Source organism: Ochotona princeps, chromosome 3, assembly GCF_030435755.1.
Source record: "Ochotona princeps isolate mOchPri1 chromosome 3, mOchPri1.hap1, whole genome shotgun sequence".
Lineage (NCBI taxonomy): Eukaryota > Metazoa > Chordata > Mammalia > Lagomorpha > Ochotonidae > Ochotona > Ochotona princeps.
In genome coordinates this window covers 48,715,238-48,734,536 of record NC_080834.1, presented here as the reverse complement: position 1 = coordinate 48,734,536, position 19,299 = coordinate 48,715,238, and the positions used below count along the sequence as shown (strand labels likewise).

The window sequence follows — 19,299 nt, the reverse complement described above, 5'->3', positions numbered from 1 at the left end:
CACACAGCAAACTGTGGCCCTTGAATGAACAGAAAGAGCGCATCTCACGTATGTCAGTTTCAGCAAACTTACACAGCAGCTGTGTTAGGTACTGGTGGAGATTACCCTAAGACCGAGTTTCAGCGTTTAGTGTAGTTGAAGAGACAACCGACTCTCTCAGGGGACCACTTTGTTGGAGATTACAGCAATAATGCATACCCACTGTGGTTAGAGGATATTGTGTAGTGCAAAATTGGTGCCAGATAAAATCAGAAAGTAATAAAAAGCAAGGATGAAACGTAAAGACTTTTAAATTTTGAAGTGAGAAACTAAAGCACATGTCCTGAGTTTATTGCATTCATTTGTGGAAAAGGAGAGAGAGGCAGGGAAGCCTTTAATGCAGAAAACTTGCAGTGCGTTCTGTCTCTTCATTTTAGAGCCATTTGGGTGTGCTGAAAAATAAAGTTGCAGTGTAGGCATGTTCAGACCTTTATTTGCCACATTTGGTAGCAAGATTTTTTTTTCCTCTTCTTAACTACAAGAAGCCAGAGTTTTCTGTGCGAACGAAACAGGCGTTGCAAGAATCAGATTCACTTTGGACGACTTTTCACATTCCAAGTCATCATTGCATTAGGCAGCACAATTCCATCTCTGGTTGATGGGCAGAAAAAGTGGGCAGCTTGCCAGGTAGACGTTTCCATGACTCCCAGCCCCCAAAGGTGATGCGATTTTCAGCTAATTCAATGAAGAGTGGGCTGAACTTTGGGACTAAACAAGACAATAGCTGCCTTCGCAGTATCAGCAGAGTGGTTGATGGGAATGCACTCTACGTTTGGCAGAGAATCATGTGACCTTACGACTGAGATTTGGGATGGTGCCAACGGAGACTTGGAAAGCAGCAACGCTCCTGACTTTTTTCTTCTTTTCTAGCATGGCTCAGAAAATGGTGGATCTTAATACTTGACTTTACCCAGACTCAGCAAGCAACTAAGCTTTGAAGCACAACTTCGCCTTTATTCCGGGTTTTTGGCAGGCCACCAGGAGGCTGTCCCTTTCACGCCTGATAAATTCTGCTGCTTATCTCTAAAGAGAGAGAGAGAGAGAAACAGAAAGGGAGTAAGGGAAAATAATAACAGAATATTGAGGCATAACAAGTAAATGCTAAAAGTGTCTGTGCTTTTGTTTTTGCCTCATTGGACTGCTGATTTTTTTTTTATGTTAATAGCCTGTCTGCTTGCTGAAGAATCCAAGTAGTTGGATTATTTATTTATTTATTTATTTGGTTTTGAATGAACAGGCATTTGAACTGGGCAAACAGGACGCCAGCAGCAGCAGTGAGCAGGAGATCATTGCAAGCATTGTAGCAAACTGGCACTTTGCCTTTTCACCCCTTTGGTTCAGGAGACCAACGTGTGCAATCCTCATTTCTAAAGTGAGCACAGCCTGGAAGGATTCCTGGTATCTCCCACCTTCTAGCCTTCTGCTGCCAGTGACGGCAAGGATTGGTGCAGCTTCTGCGCAGTGCTTTGTGCCTGGAATACCGAGACGGAAGAAAAAGAAGACAAGCACCCTGATACTTCTTTGCTAAGAAATAACAGGAGCCCTGAAGGAAAAAAAAAAAAAAGTCTGAGTTTGTCCTACTGCATCTAAGAGTGATGAAAAAACAAACAAAAAAAATGTGATGAGATGCTCCTGCTCAAAACCAAAACAAAACAAAAAAAGCAAAAATCCAAACCAAAGCAAACTTTAAAGAGGCAAACATTGGCTTGTGTAACTTCAGAGACATCGGGCTTTGTAAAGCAGCTTTTTAAGGCAACATAACCAAATGAACCTTCTTTACTTTTATTATTTCAAAACTATGGTTTAATTAGCAAGGTATTTTGCACTTGGTGAAATCGCACCTTCCATATCAGGTATAATTTTTTTTTGTTATTGTTTCTTTTTAAAGTCTTCTGTTATATAAAATGGGAACTTGGAACTTTCAATTTACTCTTACTAACTTAGCACCCACTTTACTTTTCTTAACTTTTTCCTTTTGCTCTCTGGCTCTAACCCTGATTGGAATAGAAATTGAAGTAAAATATATAAATCTATTAAGTAAAAAAGAAAGTATACATTTTTATTTTTGCTAAACCCAGAAGTTTTGGACAGAAATTGAAATGATATTTGTGCTCTCCGTACAGGTTTCATTTTTGCTTTTAAAAAAAAGTGAGTGTTTCAATCTAGTCGGTAAAGAAAGTAAATCATGTTATTCATAGTTTGAAATTTTAAAGAAAAAGCTTTGAACTTCTAAAAAGTGGTCATATTAAAATATGCATTAGAAGACTGAAAATAAAATTAGTTTGGGAAAGGTTCTTCCACAATAATAATCTCTTTCAAAAAACATTTGGAAAGAAATCTTTGTCCTAGAGCAGTCGTAAAAAGCATCGGAAATATCATCCAATCCGTATTTTACAGGGGAAAAGTATGTACAAACTTGTTTTAAGTTCAAAATAATGCAGAGACTCTGCAGTTAAGTACATCGCATTCTAATTATTTTGTCTTTTAGAGGTAAATTGCTAAGCAATTTAGACATTTTATAGCAAAACCCAGCTTTGCCTTGTTCAATTTGGAAGGAATAACAGATTCATTCCACCTATCTTAATTTGATAAAAAAATGTTTCTAAACATGTTAGATTTTAAAGAAGAGAAATTGCTTTTGAAGCAGACAACAAATAGCAATGAAGACTATATATATTGATTGGTGATATAATATATTCATTAGAAAACTTTCTCATAAAGAAAACTTTATTTGTTTTGAAAAACATTTTTTATTATGTTAAAAAGGTGGATGGTAACAAAGGATAATACCATAGGACTGATAAACTTTGCCTTCTACTTTGTTATTCTATCTTGAATTATGCGGAAATACAAAAATCAAAAATATAATATTAAATAAAATGGTTTACCAGTTGTGTTGGTTATTTTTTACCAATTATTTTCAGAATAGCTCTTGCTTCTCCATACTGCCCCAGTTAATGGAACTTCAACTTTGATGGGCTTAATTAATACTAATAAACCTGTTTTTATGTTTCAAGATCCTAGAGTTAAAAAACATTGTTTTAAATGTTATTTTTAGTAGCGAATAATCTCTACAGTCTTAATTATCTTATTAAGCTCCATGCCAAATCCAGATCTGTTTTCGGCTTTCACTGCTTCATTGTGCAAAACCCAGTCGCTCTTGTAACAGCCATCCTCCTTTCACTTTCAAAACTGTTACTGTGAAAACAACACCAACCAAAATGAAGGCATAAGTACAAACTCTGAAACCACATTATATGTCATATGAGTAGCCTTGGGTGGGGCACTATGAATCTTCCAAGACATTTTTTTCTGATACTTTAAAAGGTTTGCCCATTCTGATATTGTGTTTTCTTCTCGATCGACTACCTTCATTCCCACCACATATTCAGATGCTTCTTCTAGGCAGCACTTGTCTGATATTTCTCTTTTTGCGGTTGTTTTAGGCAGAAACTTAAAGTGAAGATGAGGCGTGAAGAAATTGATCATAGGAGAAAATCATCTCAGGTAAAGATATGAAAAAAAGAACAATTCAAATTTAATATTTTTAAGTAGAAAATTCTTTTGTGAGTGCTTGGTTAAAAGAATTCATTTTGTGTTCTTTATGCATCTAACTGTTGGAATTTTCATTGATGGTATTCATTTGAGAATTCACGTATGACCAAATTTCTGACCAATCTATAATTTATATCCCTTCAAATATAAATCTGCACATAGGTGCAGTACAGTTGAACAGAAACTTTCAAAGGTAAAGGAAGATACATATTTTTTTACTTGTCTCACTATATGGTCATATGAAGGAAGTGAATTCTGGGGGATGGGGAGAAAAGTCATGCTTTTTAAATCTTTCTTCGTGATCTATTAAAACAAGGAAATCACCGTTTACATTCTTTAGGTATTTAGGATAAAACTTCACCACCAATGTTGTTTTTATTTCACATCTCAAAAAATATAAATATATGTTGAAATATTTTTGCTATGATTGAATGCATGACTGTTGTTTATTTACTAGAATTTTATATTCATTTGGGAACAGTTGGAAAATAAATAATGGGGAGAATTTATGTGAACTAAATTGTGTATATAAAGCCTTTAACACATGTTTCATTTTATTTCAAAACCTGGCGTGTCACTGATTAGAATGTGTTAGTATTAATTTTCACAGCAAAAATATAATTGAGAGTTTCTGAATGGTTGTGGATATTAATGAAATGAACAATGACTATCCAACTTCCAATTTAATTGCAGTGGAGTGTGTGTGGCCGGCTTTATATTTACTCATTTGTGTGTTTGTCGTCTGATGTTTTAAAAATATTTTTGGTAATTTATTTTTGCACAACTTGTTGAAAAATATGAAATGTATATAGAGATATATTTTAAGTATTTTTGAAAAATACATTTAAGTTTGTAAAGACAAAATATTATTTTTATAAAATGCATCTGGACTGCAAATTTTAGGCGAAAAACAGTGATGTGCCAGTCACATGTTATTGATTTTAGCTTAATTTAATTCATCAGAATACTGTAAATTTTAGTATCATTCCAGCTATAGACACATATGTATATATACATGACACACACACATATGTATACATGAATTATAACTTCCTGTGTTTTCCACAAAATCAACATGATCCTTGTTTTATTAAAATGTTATGTTACCAGTTCCTTTGAACCATTAAGGAATTATAAGAACTAAACATGCACAGTCTAACTCACACATGAGTGACTTAATAATTAATTTGATTTTAATTATAGGTTCATATTATAACATCCACATCTCACAGTTACATAATTTATGTGTACATGTATGGATTCTTTTCCTTATTTAAGCTCATTAATTAGAATAGTTTAATCTAAAGTAACTGTTAGAATAAAAGTAATCTGTGAAAAAATATTTTTAAAGCTATACTTAGTTATTTCTAAAGGCCTTCAACTCTGCATATGTGTCCCTACATTTCAGCATTTAAATTATGAATACTAAAGGATCAGCGCTATTATTTTTATTTCTGGTTGCACTGGATATTTACAACAAATTTTACATGAATAGTGAGCCTATGCGAGATGTTGCCCATTGGCATAAACCCGTAGATCCGATCTTGTGGTGAAGTGGACCGCACAAGCTCGCTTCTATGGGTCTGTGTCAGTGTGGTAATCTGAGAAATGCAATACACAATGTTGTTCAATAAAATCCCAATAAATTTAATGTTGAACTCCAGTTGATTTAATCTCAAACTAATTCTATTTTCTTTTGTTTTTCAAGTGTATGCTAGTCCTCATCTGTCTTATAAGGCAGGAATTTCCAAGAACTTGGAAGCATTTATAGAGTAGACATTTGTTTGACTCCAAGTGCAAAAAATTGCTTCAAAAACTTAAATTTCTTTTTAGTAGTCATTGAACCAAGTTCTGAATAGAACTCATTCAGAAGCTCAGTGTATCACTGGAGTAGTATAACTGCTAAACTTCAATTATTAAAATTAAAAGCCATAACTAGATTTATATGTTACCACTGGGCCTATTTCTCCCAAAAGCTGAGGCCACAAGCTACTGGTTTTAATATTATTAATTTCCGGTAGAACAATGGCAGGAGAGTTAGAAGACATTCCACGTGACCTTGCCAGACATCCAAAGGGATAGAATTGGCATATGAGATGTATTTTAAGTTTATCTTTATAATGCTAGGTTATTATACCTACCTGGATAAGTCCCTAGGTACACGTATGGCTGCCATATTTGGAGGAGCCGACAGAAGATATGATAAGGAATTTGAAGCATCATTGGAAGCTGTGTGCATCCGGGTTGAGGTAGTAGGTTGTATGGTTTAGAGTTACACCCTGGGAGTTAACTGTACAACCTTCTAGCTTTCCTTGGAGCACACTTGAGCCATCGAGGAATTCTTCATCACTTTTATCTGATTGAGCCAATTTCTGTGTAGGAAAGTAATGTGTCATGAGTATTTTGGAGAATTGATTCAAGCCTCTTACAGGTAAATAATCTTTTCGGCATTAACTATTCAATTATTCAGTTTTGTATCTTTAAATGAATAATGGAAAAATTAGATTTCTAATGGATAGCAGCTACTTGATGTTCAAACATGTTTCAAGAATAATTGATAGTGATTTAAATAAAATGAATACAGGAACATTTGTAGATTCGTAAAACTGTTTTAATTTTCAAACTTGTACTTAGTCTGTTTTTCTAGCTACCTAGGTACTAAAGTAAGAAATAGCTGCTGCGGTTAATCACTCTCATTGAATACATTTTTGAGTTTCTCTTATGACACATCACTTTCTACTTTATGTTATTGTGACTGATATGTGTGGCCAATTATTCCATAGTAGACTGTAAGCCCCTTGAGGGCCAAGTCCATTCATCTTTATTTTTCTTTCATTGTATGCTTTCCAATGCCTCACTGATAATATGCAATAAATATTTATTAGAAGAATGAATGGAAATACATTCAATATTTGAAATAAACATAATGATGAAAATCAAACTTTAATGTATTTGTTCTAAACTACATACATTTCATTCTCTAAATACTAGATATTCTGCGCCAATTTTAAATCATTCATGAATTTTGACTGTATTGAGTGTGTTACTTAGCTTGACATACAATTTAAGATTGCTTTTTCAGTAGAGAATCGATTACAGATTTGCATTTACTAATTCATTAGAATTTGAAGTCATAAATTTAGATACTATATATTTCTGTTGATTTCTTAGATTTCTTTATTTCAAAGTGCATTATTCTTTTAGCAATAACTAAACAAAGTATTATTTATTTTAAATGTCATATATGATTTTTAAATCAGATCTTTGTATTTTGTGTTTCTCTTATCTTCTACACTTTATTTTTGTACTGCTGCTTCTTTTGAATATATCAGAAACACCTAATCTAGAAATGTGTTAAGAGGGCAATAATAAATAAGTCTATGGTGTGTGATTTGAGGCTTGGGACACAATTTTATTTAAAGAAATGCAACTCTATGATATTCTTTCTGATAAAGACGGAATGAGTGTCTTTGAATGTATTTCTTTTTTCAGTCAGTTAATTTGACATCAGTTAGCAGTGTTGTTTGTGTCATTCCATCTTGCAGAGTTCATCTTTCACTCACAGAATTAATTGGTAGTTGAAAATAGGATATTATTTTAAAACTCCATAAATGAAACACAAAAACCATAAGCAGAGTTTTTCTTAATGTACAAATATGTATCACAAACAATAAGGTTCTGGTTTTGTGGTAATCATCCTTCCAGAATACTCAGACATACAATATTCTTCATTGTTTTATCTGAAACTTGACAACAGCAGTGATTTTAAAAAATGACCTTCCAAACCCATTTGTGCCTTGTTAAGCTGAATATAAAATATTCCAAAAACATTTTTCAGGGACTAATCAAGAAACAGTGAATAAGAAAATGGAGTTGTAATGACCAACTCTCTCCCAAAAAAAAAAAGCTATGAAGAGAGAAAACAGAAGTGACTACCAAGAAACAAACAGTCCTATTGCTAACAATGGCAGTTTCAACCAAGGTGGAGGAAACAAAAGAGAACAAAACAATTAAGTAATTGTAAGCAGGTTGGCCCTTGAGGTTGGTCCCTTTTATGTATTTTTATATGAGTGCATTGAAATTCATTTATCCCAACACCCACCGTGAGGCCAAATCCTGAACACATGAATGGGCCAAATAGAATGATAATGCTGATAAACACTTATATCCCTGTAGTGGAGCTTAATTAAATGCTTAACAAAAGCCAAATATGGTGGGTGAAGTTTAAGGATCATCTTACAAAATTACTATAACAGACGAATAAGCTGTGATATCTCTTATATGTTATCTAAAGTAAACTTTATAGAAAAATAGAAGAAAATTGATGGGGATGTAGTTATGATTTATTATGTTAGTTATACAGAGGTCATCTGAAGAATTCTGGAAGATAAAAGATATAGTAAGAATTGTTGAAGAAAGAGATGCAAATTTCTTGTAAAACATAGGAAGAGAACATTATAGTAAAGAAATATGCCTTTGCTTGTTATTCATAAAAAAATTTACTAGTTTTGTAGGCTATTTAACTGATAGAGATTTTTAAGGAAATCAACCTCTAGAATTTTGGATAACATGAGAATCTAGAAGTAGTTCATTTTTAAGTAACCAAGAAGAGCATTAATTTTGGGAAATTGCATTTAGTTGTTGGGGACATGAATGTATAGGTTGCAGAATTTCCTTGGAGAGTTTTTCTTTTTGTAAGATTTATTTTTATTACAAAGATATACAGAGAGGAGGAGAAACAGAGAGGAAGATCTTCCGTCCAATGATTCACTCCTCAAGTGAGTGCAATGGCCAGTGCTAAGCCAATCCGAAGCCAGGATCCAGGATCTTTCTCCAGGTCTCCCACACAGGTGCAGGATCCCAAAGCTTTGGGCCGTCCTCTACTGCTTTCCCAGGCCCCAAGCAGGGAGCTGGATGGGAAGTGGAGCTGCTGGGATAAGAACCGGCGCCCATATGGGATCCCGGCTTGTTCAAGGTGAGGACTTTAGCAGCTAGGCCACTCCGCCGGGCCCATCTAATTTTTTATAGTTACTTTGGCCAATTTAGTTCAGAATATTATGAACTATTATTTTGAACTTAGTTTGATTTCCTGGGTAGACTCAATCTATTGTCACACACTTGGTTTTGCATCGTTTTGCTTCTTCCTTTCATCCCTTCCTGCCTTCTTTACTGCCTTATTCCACAAAGTATCAAAGATAAATCATCTACTAGGAGCATAGAATAAATCCAATTTATTGCCTAAAAACACATTAAGGAATGTTGGCTAAGTAAAGTATAATTTGTTAGTATTTACTAACTGAATTCTCACACTTCCTCTGTTGCTAAATGGAGAGACCCTAGTGAGCATTAAAACTTGACCACTTAAAACTATCCAAGGTGGGCCCAGTGCAGTGGCCTAGCTGCTAAAGTCCTCACCTTGAACAAGCCTGGATCCCATATGGGCGCCGGTTCTAATCCCAGCAGCTCCACTTCCCATCCAGCTCCCTGCTTGGGGCCTGGGAAAGCAGTAGAGGACGGCCCAAAGCTTTGGGACCCTGCACCCATGTGGGAGACCTGGAAGAGGTTCCTGGTTCCTGGCATCGGATCGGCGCGCACCGGCCATTGCACTCACTTGGGGAGTGAATCATTGGACGGAAGATCTTCCTCTCTGTCTCTCCTCCTCTCTGTATATCTGACTTTGTAATAAAAATAAATCTTTAAAAAAAAAATTAGATGGATTTCTTGGCTATTTGACTGTGTCTTCTTGAAAACAATCCAGCATAACAGGTTATTAGACTAAATGAGTCATTTGTGGCAAATACTCATTTAGTTCCCTTATTCTCTATTATCATCGCTGACTCAGAAGCATAGGTGCTTCCCCTAATCATGTGTTGCAGGATTCTGTCACTCAGCACATTTCACACCCTTGCCACAGTCTATGGAAAGAACTTGTGGGATGGCTGATCTCAATTTTAGATTAGACCCAAAAGAGACCTTTGGGAATACCTGTGAAACATCGTTAGGTTAAGAATCTGACAAACAAAAGCAACGTTTCTTTGTGGGGTGTGTGTGTGTGTGTGTGTGTTTGCTTTAAAGTTTTAGTTTTTCAATCTTGAAAAGACAGAGTTACAGAGAGAAAGAGAGGGGGTGGGTGAATGGGAGAGAGAGAATCTTTCATCTGCTCTCTCTCTCCCCAAATGGCCACTACACCCAGGGCTGGGCCAGGCTGAAGCCAAGAGCCAGGAGCTTCATCAGGATCTACCATGAGGGTGCAGGACACCAAGCACTTGAATCATCCTCCCGTTCTTTCCCAGTCACACCGGCAGGGAATTGCATTAGAATTGGAGCGGCCAGGATTTAAACTGACACCTGGATACTAATGGCACCCTTATACCTCAATGCTAGCCCCCAGGGAAGTTTTGCTCTTTCTTTAATTCTTACTGCTCAATCAAAGCAGTTAACATAATTATACTATTGTAGCACAAGTATTGCACATTTTAATATAGTTATATTCATTCATAAATCATTGCTGATTCCCAAATAGAGAATTTCTTAGTTTTGAATACTCAAGGATTTTTTAGTTTTAATTCCCGGTAAGGTTTTCTTTGATTTCCTTTAGTGGTGATTACAAGTATAGAAAAGGACCATGGTTTTCTTTTGTACTTTTTGTAACATACATGCTTTAAAAAAACAATTACAACAACAACAATTTAAAAAAAGTCACCTCTTTAGATATTGAATTGAAACCAGAAGAATGAATTCAACCTTAGTCACTTATGTATGATAGAGAACACTATACAACTCACCAAAAATTGCCTTAGCCATGATATTTCTAAACTCCAGATTATATTTCTGGATTATTAGGAGTTTTTTCTTTAGCAATGTATATAAAGTATACAGGCATGTATTAATAAAGCTTGTGTTAAAGCTATACTCCTTTTTAAAGTTCAAATTAGCTGAACATTATAATAATGAATATGATACACTTGCATCCAGATATGAATGTTGTTTTCAGTCTTGCATCTTCTACCATGATGCTCAGCATATGTACAGAGAGACAAAGAAACTCTTCTGTTAATTAGCAATATAATAAAGAATTGTGATGCAGTTCATTTAATATTTAAACAGACTATATTGAAGTCTTCTAGATTGAACTTTTGGGAATTCAATTTCATAGTTGTTCTTAATATTGTTCTTAATTTTTCATTTATTTTCATGTTGTACAAAAAGATATAAATGGGAGAGAGAAAGAGATTTTGAGGGAAAGATATTTCATTCATTGGTTCATCCCCTACATACCCACAGCAGCCAAGGCTGGCCTGGGCACTCACTCTTGGTCTCACACATGGGTGGCAGGTACTAAGCACCTGGACTGTGCCTGATCGTGTCTGTGGTGTGCATTAACAAAAAGCCATGCGAGGACTTCAATGTAAGGTCAGTGATACGGGATATGGGAATTCCAAGAAGCCTATTAACTGCTGAATCAAACACCCACCCTTTTTAATCTTTTTAATTGACACTGCCTTGTAAGCATTTACTCTGTACTTCACTTACTCGTTAAATTGTAAGTGTGAGTTAAAGTTTTCTCTTTAATGAAAGTGTGAGTTTACTTTTTATTGAAAGTATGAGTTAAAGCTACACTTTTTTTTAGTTGATAGCTCTTATAGTCCAATTCTATTTCTGTTCACTCTTAAATGAGAGCATTTATTTGACCCAATCATAATCACCCTGTGTTTCCAATTATGTTTTTCATTTATGTATACAGCAGTTTACATTTATATATAGCACATATAAAATATAAACAGTTAATGAAATATTTATGTGCCAATAGTTTTATATACAGTGAGAACTATTGTTATGTTCCTGTTGCTGAATAAAGATCTAATGATTTTTTCCTAAATCTCATAATGCGTCATTTATTGTTTTACTCTTACCTTGCTTCACCCAAAACTCCTTGTACAAAATTTTGTTTCTCTGACTTTTTCTATTCTTTTCGTCCTTGAACTCATTGTTTATTTTATTTCAAAGCCAAAGAGGAAAAGAAACTTAGAGAGAGAGATCTTTACCTCTTAAATTTCCAAATCCCTGAAAAAATAGGAGCCAGGAACCCCAGATAGGTAGCCCAAGGGTTGCCAGGGCAACACCTGAAGCATCCCAGAAGCATTGGCTGGAAGCTAGAATTAGGAGAGGAGTTTACAAAGCCAGCCTCTTTGGCCAAGGGAATCTGGTGTCCCCTGCATCACCTTAATTACCGTGCTAAATGTTTGCCACTTCTCATTCTCGACATTATTTTACCTACCTCCAACTTGCTATTTTTCATTAAATTTTATTAAGTCTTCCCAAATATTCATCTTGAGGACAGAGAAAACATCTCTGTACATTCATACACCAATAGATTTACCACTGGTAAAGTGATACCTTGTAAAGAGTACTTCCTCTGAAATAGATTTAAGATTTGTGGGAAGAGGGGCAGCATGTGGCACATCAACGTGTGTGGGAGAGCACCAGATTGAGTCCCAGCTGCTCTGCTTCTGATCTAGCTACTTGCTAACTCACCTGGGGAAATAGCAGAAGATAGATTTACTAGTTATGTGGTTATGAATAATTTATGTTAATCCTTTTTTGAAGTGAGAAAATCCTAATATTAAAATTAATTAATTAATTACTGTATAGCTCAATTCTCATCCATGTGGGAGATCTGGATTGGAATTCTTGGCTTCTGGCTTCAGCCATGCACAGCCCTGCAATGATTTGAGGGAGTTAACTAATTGATAAAAGATACGTCTATCTCTTTCCATCATTCTGCCTCTGAAATAATTTTTTAAACAATCTTTAAAAATGCAAGATGTATGGGGAAGATTGTCTTGGGAATGAAATTGATTTTGAATGAATGCCTTTATGCTTTGTTTTATTCATTTTTAAAATTGTTTGTTTTTATTCCATTTAAGTATGGATTGAATTGGATGGAAGGAAAAAAAACCCCTCAAATTTTAGGAAGTTCAGAGCATTTGTGTTACTCAATTCAATGCAAACTTAGTTAGAAAGTAATAACTTTGCTGCTTTCATTAGGAAAACAAAGTTGTTTTCATCCAAAGATTTATAGAAGCCATAGATATGTTGGGTTTCTGAAATACTTACATGACTCTAAGGGACACTGATATGTTTATTTTTCCATGAAAATATCCCAGCTCTTACTAGATTTTCCTAGAAACATTGACTTCCTGTAGAAGTTAATAATCGCATGAGATGATTGTTGAATTCTTTTTAAGATACTAGAAGTTTCTTCAGTGGTAAACTAACAGAAATAAAAGTTTTCTACCACTGTTGTTAAGTGTGTACCTCTCTCTCTCTCTCTCTATATATATATATATATATATATGTATATATATATATATATATATATATATATATACATATATACATATATATACACACATTTTTATGGAAAAACAAACACGGAGAAAAGGTCTCCAATCCACTGGTTCACACAGCAAATGGTTGCAGTGGGCAGAGCTGAGCTAAGAACTTCCTCTGGGTTTCCCATATGGGTATATAGTCCCAAAGACTTGAACCATATTCTTCTGTTTCCCAGGCCATAAGCAGAAAGCTGCATTGGAAGTGAAGTAGTGGGGAAAAAAGCAGCAGCTGTTCAGGATGCCAGTGCCACAGGGTAGAAGGTTAGCCTGATGTGCCAGCATGCCTGCATGCTGCATGTTATATATATAACACAACTTTTACATGTAAATTTTGAAAATTTGACACAACATAAAGTATATCAGCAATCTAATTATTAATGAATGTATAATTTTACTAGTTACCTAAGTCACTAGAACAATATTAAGAAAAGGAAGACAATAGCTGAATAGTAAGCATGGTGTCCTGTCCAATACTCAATAAGGGATATTTCTTACATAAAACTATTAGAAAAATTACAAATTATGTATTTGTGGTTTTCATTAAAAATCAAATATTTGTAGTTTTAAGTGATCTCTTCTAACAGATATTTTTATTCATTATTTATTAAGAGTCAGAAGACAGACAGAATTATCATCTATTAGTTCATGTCACAGTGCCTGCTAAAGTATGTAATGGGCCAGCCCAAAGGACAAGAACTGAGACTTCATCCAGAGTTCTCATGTACCTGCCTTATCTCCTGCCACATCCCAGAGAACATTAGCAAGCTGGAATAAGGCCCAGGCCTTCCAACATGTGATGCAGGTCTCTTCGAAGGCCTGTCCCGAGTGTTTTATTGACTCTATCAACTATGGATCCCAACCCATCAAGGAGATGGCTTCAACTGTAGTAATGTTAGTTCTCTTGCAAGTTGAGAAAAGTATAGTCAGAAATATATATTGTGCATCCTTATAGATAACAAATGCTAGTGCTAAAACAGATGTGTCTTGTACTAAAGAATTTGATTTCAGTTACTTCATTGTGATGCTTTTCATGACAGATGCTCTGGAACTTGAAAGCAATGGGCTGTTCACAACCAAAATTTGAATGATGGGTTGTCCTGCATCTAGAGAGAAAATGCAGCTTTGCTAATTTAGCCAGCTCATTTTTCCTGCACTATGATGTTTACCATTTCATTTTGGCAATGCACACAATAGAAGTTCAATGACATTTTATCTGTTTTTGAGCTTTTGAAGACAAAATAGTGTGGGGCTGCCAAACTTAGACAGAAAATATATTGGCTCTATCTGGAGATGACTCAGTTTAGCAAGGATCAAGAAAACCATTGAATGACACTCCTACTCTTTTATTATTATGATTTCTTCTGTATTTTTAAAAAATTATTCCTTATTATTTCCATGGTACAATTTCATAGATAAAAGGATTCTTCACTTACCTTCCCCTTTCGCCCTCTCTACCTTTCTCTCCCACTAATACCCCCAATGTTATTATATCAGTATAGTCCTCCAGCAAAAGTTACAGTTGTATTACTGAGGGATATTTAACTGATTCACTGGGAGTATATCATATGTTCTCTCTGATACAGGGTAGTATTCTGTTTTTAAATTCCTAAATATTTCAAAAGCTGGGAGGACAATAAACCTTACCTCAGGGACTACTTAAAACTTCCTGATATTTTGGAGGTATCTAACTTGGTTCTTTACTTTGTGTAAAGATTCAAAAACAAAAACAAAAAAACCTCCACTTTTTCTACTCTAATGCTATTCACTGGGTCCACTGTCAGACATGGGAAACCAAGATCTTCCCAATTTTGTCAAGATTTCAGTCTTGTTGGCTGGATTGGCTATTTTGAACAGCCCGTGTTTCAGATAATTTCACTGTCAGTTCATGGTAGAAAGTGGATGTCACCTTTTCCTTCTAACATTATAGTCCCCCTTTATATGTCTAAAGCTAAGCCTTTCCCTTTTGAATATATTTTATACGTTCAGATAAAGCAAAGTAGGAAATTGTTTAATGTCTCAATTTTCCTGTCTGTAGAAGGGAACTAGTCATCCATTCCTGTTGCATTTCTCTATACTGTTGAGAAAATAAAAATGTGTAATACAACATTAGCATTCTCATAAATGTAACAAAGTCTACAGGATGTTATGTAACCTGTAGAAAGCTTTAAAAGTAGACCGCCTAGGGCCCGGCACCGTGGCCTAGCGGCTAAAGTCCTCCCCTTGAACATGTCGGGATCCCATATGGGCGCTGGTTCTAATCCCGGCAGCTCCACTTTGAGGACAGCCCAAAGCCTTGGGACACTGCACCCATGTGGGAGACCTGGAGGAGGTTCCAGGTTCCCGGCTTCGGATCGGCACAGCACCAGCCATTGCGCTCACTTGGGGAGTGAAGCATCGGACGGAAGATCTTCCTCTCTGTCACTCCTCCTCTCTGTATATCTGGCTTTATAATAAAATAAATAAATCTTTAAAAAAAAAAAAAAGTAGACCGCCTAGAAAGAGGCATCCAAATTTTCTTTAACTGTTCACAGACCAGAAAGATCATGTCTCTCTCAGGTTCTCTCACATTTCTTTGTTCCATTGTCTTTCTTTTCTTCTGTTTCTTTCATATTTATTTATTTTCATTGGAAATGAAGATTTACAGAGAGACAGATAGATAGAAAGATCTTCCATCTGCAGATTCACTCCACAAATGGCCATAATGGCTGGAACTGAGCTGATCTGAAGCCAGGAGTGAATAGAATCTTTGGGGGCTCCACATGCGTACAGGGTACCAAGGTCTTGGGCCAGCCTCCACTGCTTTCCTAGGCTATAAACAGAGAACTGGACTGAAAGTGGAGCAGCCAGGCCATGAACTGGCACCCAAATGAGATTACTAGTGCTTGGAGGTGGAGGATTAATCAGTTGAGCCAAAGCACTGACTCCTTCCCCCTGTCTTTTTATCTTTCTGTTTCTCTTTCTCCTCTTGTCTCCAGATCCTGCTTTTATTAAACTTCAACTACAACCCTATTGGAATGGTGTTACAAGTCTCACTTACTCTACTTTCAGTCTGGCTCCTGCTAATGAGCCTGGAATACAACAGGTAATGATCCAAGCACTTGGAACCCTGTCACTCACTTGAGAGAGCCAGATGGTGCTCCTAGCTCCAAGCTTCAGCTGCACCTAACCCTGATAATTTAGAACATTTGGGAAATGAGTCAATAGATGGAAGATCATTATCTCTCATTGTCTTTCTTTTGATTTCTCCTTTTCCCTGGTACTCTAGCTCTCAAATAAATAAAATGCATCTTTAAAAAATGATTTTTCAGCTTGGACATCATCTTTGTCATGTAATACACACACACAAGCACACACACACATATATATATATGGTACACACATACACATACATGTATACATATGGGGCCAGTGATCTCCTTAGGTGAGAGTCATGCATCCCATGACTTTTTGAAGAGATTGGTTGTATCAAACATATATCAAGAAAAAAAATGACCAAAATTCTTTCGTTTAATCTATTCAAATTCAGTTTGGCATATTCTTCCATTTAGACATATATTCAGTAATGTTATTGTAATCAGTTTTCTTTTTATTAATTTGAGAGGCAGATAGGAAGAGATGGAGAAATAGAGATTGAGGTGAAGATGGATGTGAATAGATGTGGAGAGATGGCAGGTAGATAACAGAGAGAAATAGGCAGAACACTCTCTTGTTTGCTCTCTTGTTCCCTAAATGTCTTCTGGGCCAAGGCTGAAGTCAGGAGCCAGGAACCCAATCCAGATTTCTCATTTAGTTGTAAGGTATCCAATCACTTGAGCCATCACCTCAGACTCTGAAGGCCTACAGTTGCAGAAAGCAGAAGTCATGAAACAGAACCAGGTATGAATACCAGGCACTTGGATATGGAACACAGGCTTTATGGCTGCCATCCTAATTCCTAGTCCAGATCATGCCCCCTTTGTTTGTTTTAGATAGTGAACAAGAGCTTTTGGACCTGGGTTCAACAGTACATGAAACTTTAAATGTTGATCTCTCCCCTTAACCCCCATTTTTTGGGGCTGGACAGAATACTACTCAGGATTTTGGGTGGTTTCATAAAATAAAGTAACTCCTAGAAAGAGCAAACATATCTGGTGTTCAGTATTTTAATGCATTTTGTTATTATTCTAATGCGCAGTCTAACCCAGAATAAAAGACTTACTACCTCACTAAGTTGTGGATGACGGCCTAACTACTACCCATGAAAGAGCATTGTTACCCAAAAGGGGCTGTCTTGAGTACATATTCCCTGTACAGCAATGTCAGAGGATTTTGGAAGCTGCAAAGTTGACCTTGCTCATTTTCAAATGTTGAATATTGATTTTACTTAAAGATGTAGGAACTTCGCATGAAATATTTTATATTTGTTGATGTTTCTTGGGGGAGAGAATTTAGGTCTTTCTTTGCTTAATTTTATCACAAGACATGGACTTTAGATCTAAGGTGTCTAATTGATAAAACCCAGTTAAACTGGAATTTTAGAAGACAATAGTATTAATAATAATTATGGTCAATACGCCATACTTTTGACTGCTTATATGAAATTCAAATTTGACTCTGCATTATATGTTCTTGTTTGACAACTTTATTTAGAAAGTATTTTCCATAGAAAGTGTCTAATTTCCATTTCTCCTTTTTCTTTTAAATATTTGTTTATTAGAAAGGCAAATTTACAAAGAGAGCAAGAGACAGAGAGAAAGATCTGCTATCTGCTGGTTCACTCCCCAGGTGACTGCACCTGTCAGAACTGAGCCAATCTGACGCCAGGAGCCAGGGGCTTCCAGGTCTCCCATGCAGGTACTGGTTGCTAAGGCTTTTGGCCATTTGCTGCTGCTTTCCCAGGGAGCTAGAAGGGAAGTGGAACAGCTGGGACATGAACCTTTGCCCACATATGATGCCAGTAGCTGCAAGGCGAGGATTTAGCCAGTATACTATCACACTGGACCCTATTGCCCGCTCTTACTCCTGGAAAATAGAGTTAATAAAGAATCCATAGTAAGATTTTGGTAATGAAATACAATACCACTGTAAAGCATACAAAATTGGTATCATGATTTATATTAATATAAGATTGGGAAGGACCTTTTTTCCTAGATAATAAGATATCATAAAATTGACAGTAGGATATATTTCTTTGTATTATTAAACTACACAGTTGAGCATATAATGTTCAGTGAATGGACTGTAGTTTAAAGCATCAAAATAAACTTTAAGGGAGTTAAAACCTGTTCCATCTCACCGAGCTACTTGACCTGCTGGGTCACATGATGTTCTCAATTGTTGATGGATTGATTACTACACAAATTTTAATTATCATTTTGATTTTATTTAAGAAGCAAGGAGACACAAAGATACAGAGGAAAGCCTTGAATATTTTATTTCATTTCCCATATTTTCCATACTGGGCTAGAACAAAGATAGGAGATGAGAACTCAGTTTGGTTCTCCTAGAGGTAGCAAGAATCCAAGTACTTAGACCATCAGGGTGTTCATTGACAGAAAGTAGGATAGAAAGTAGAGGAATTGAATTAAACCGGGTACTCTGTTGTGGAATGCAGACAACTGAAGCGACTTCCTAATCCCTGCGCCAAATGCTGATTCCCAGATGTCTATTTGTTACTTTGTATAATAATATCTGGCTTGACACTTTTCCAGAAAATGAATATTCTAGTAAACCAATTTAACTTTCTCCTTAATGTATAGCTTCACTTGTTTTTCACATAATCTGTGGCTATCTATTATTTTAAGAATATTTGGCTGTTTAAACATTGGTTGCCACAAAAAATAAATCTCATACATGTATTCTAGGCTATGTGGGCTCCAAACTCAAGTGACTATTTTACATGGTGCCTAGAGCTCTGAGACACCCAGTCAGTCCCTGTCATGCTCACCCCTTCTCCCAGCTCCATCTCTCCTTCCTCATCATCTCAAGTGTCCCTGGCATGGTTCCTCTCACTGCTTGCCATTTTTCTCTGATTCCCGTGAGGGTTGAGTATCCCTGCTGGATTTTCTCTATATACATATCAACCTCCAGTTTCCTTTTCTCCCTGCTGCCTTGAGCAGATCCTCTTGGACCTGGAGATTTTCAAAGTGTCATCCATCAACTCACACCAGGCACACACATGCTTGTCCACATCTTCACACACCATGAATCTTTTTATTTAATGAGGGAATTCATTGTATAAACTTGACCTCATTTTCCTTATTTTATATGGAAGAACATAAGCACGTAAAGATTAAGAGATTGTTTTCAAAGTCACACAGTCACAAGTCGG

At 35.9% G+C, this 19,299-nt stretch overlaps 1 long non-coding RNA gene across 1 annotated transcript in view; it reads left to right on the top strand.

The window, feature by feature from the left end:
• Positions 1-19,299, top strand: part of LOC131479909 (uncharacterized) — a 341,735-nt gene that overhangs the window by 298,628 nt on the left and 23,808 nt on the right. The window contains exon 8 of the long non-coding RNA XR_009245161.1: positions 3,486-3,546. This is a non-coding gene — a long non-coding RNA (uncharacterized LOC131479909). The remainder of the gene's footprint in view (positions 1-3,485; positions 3,547-19,299) is intronic.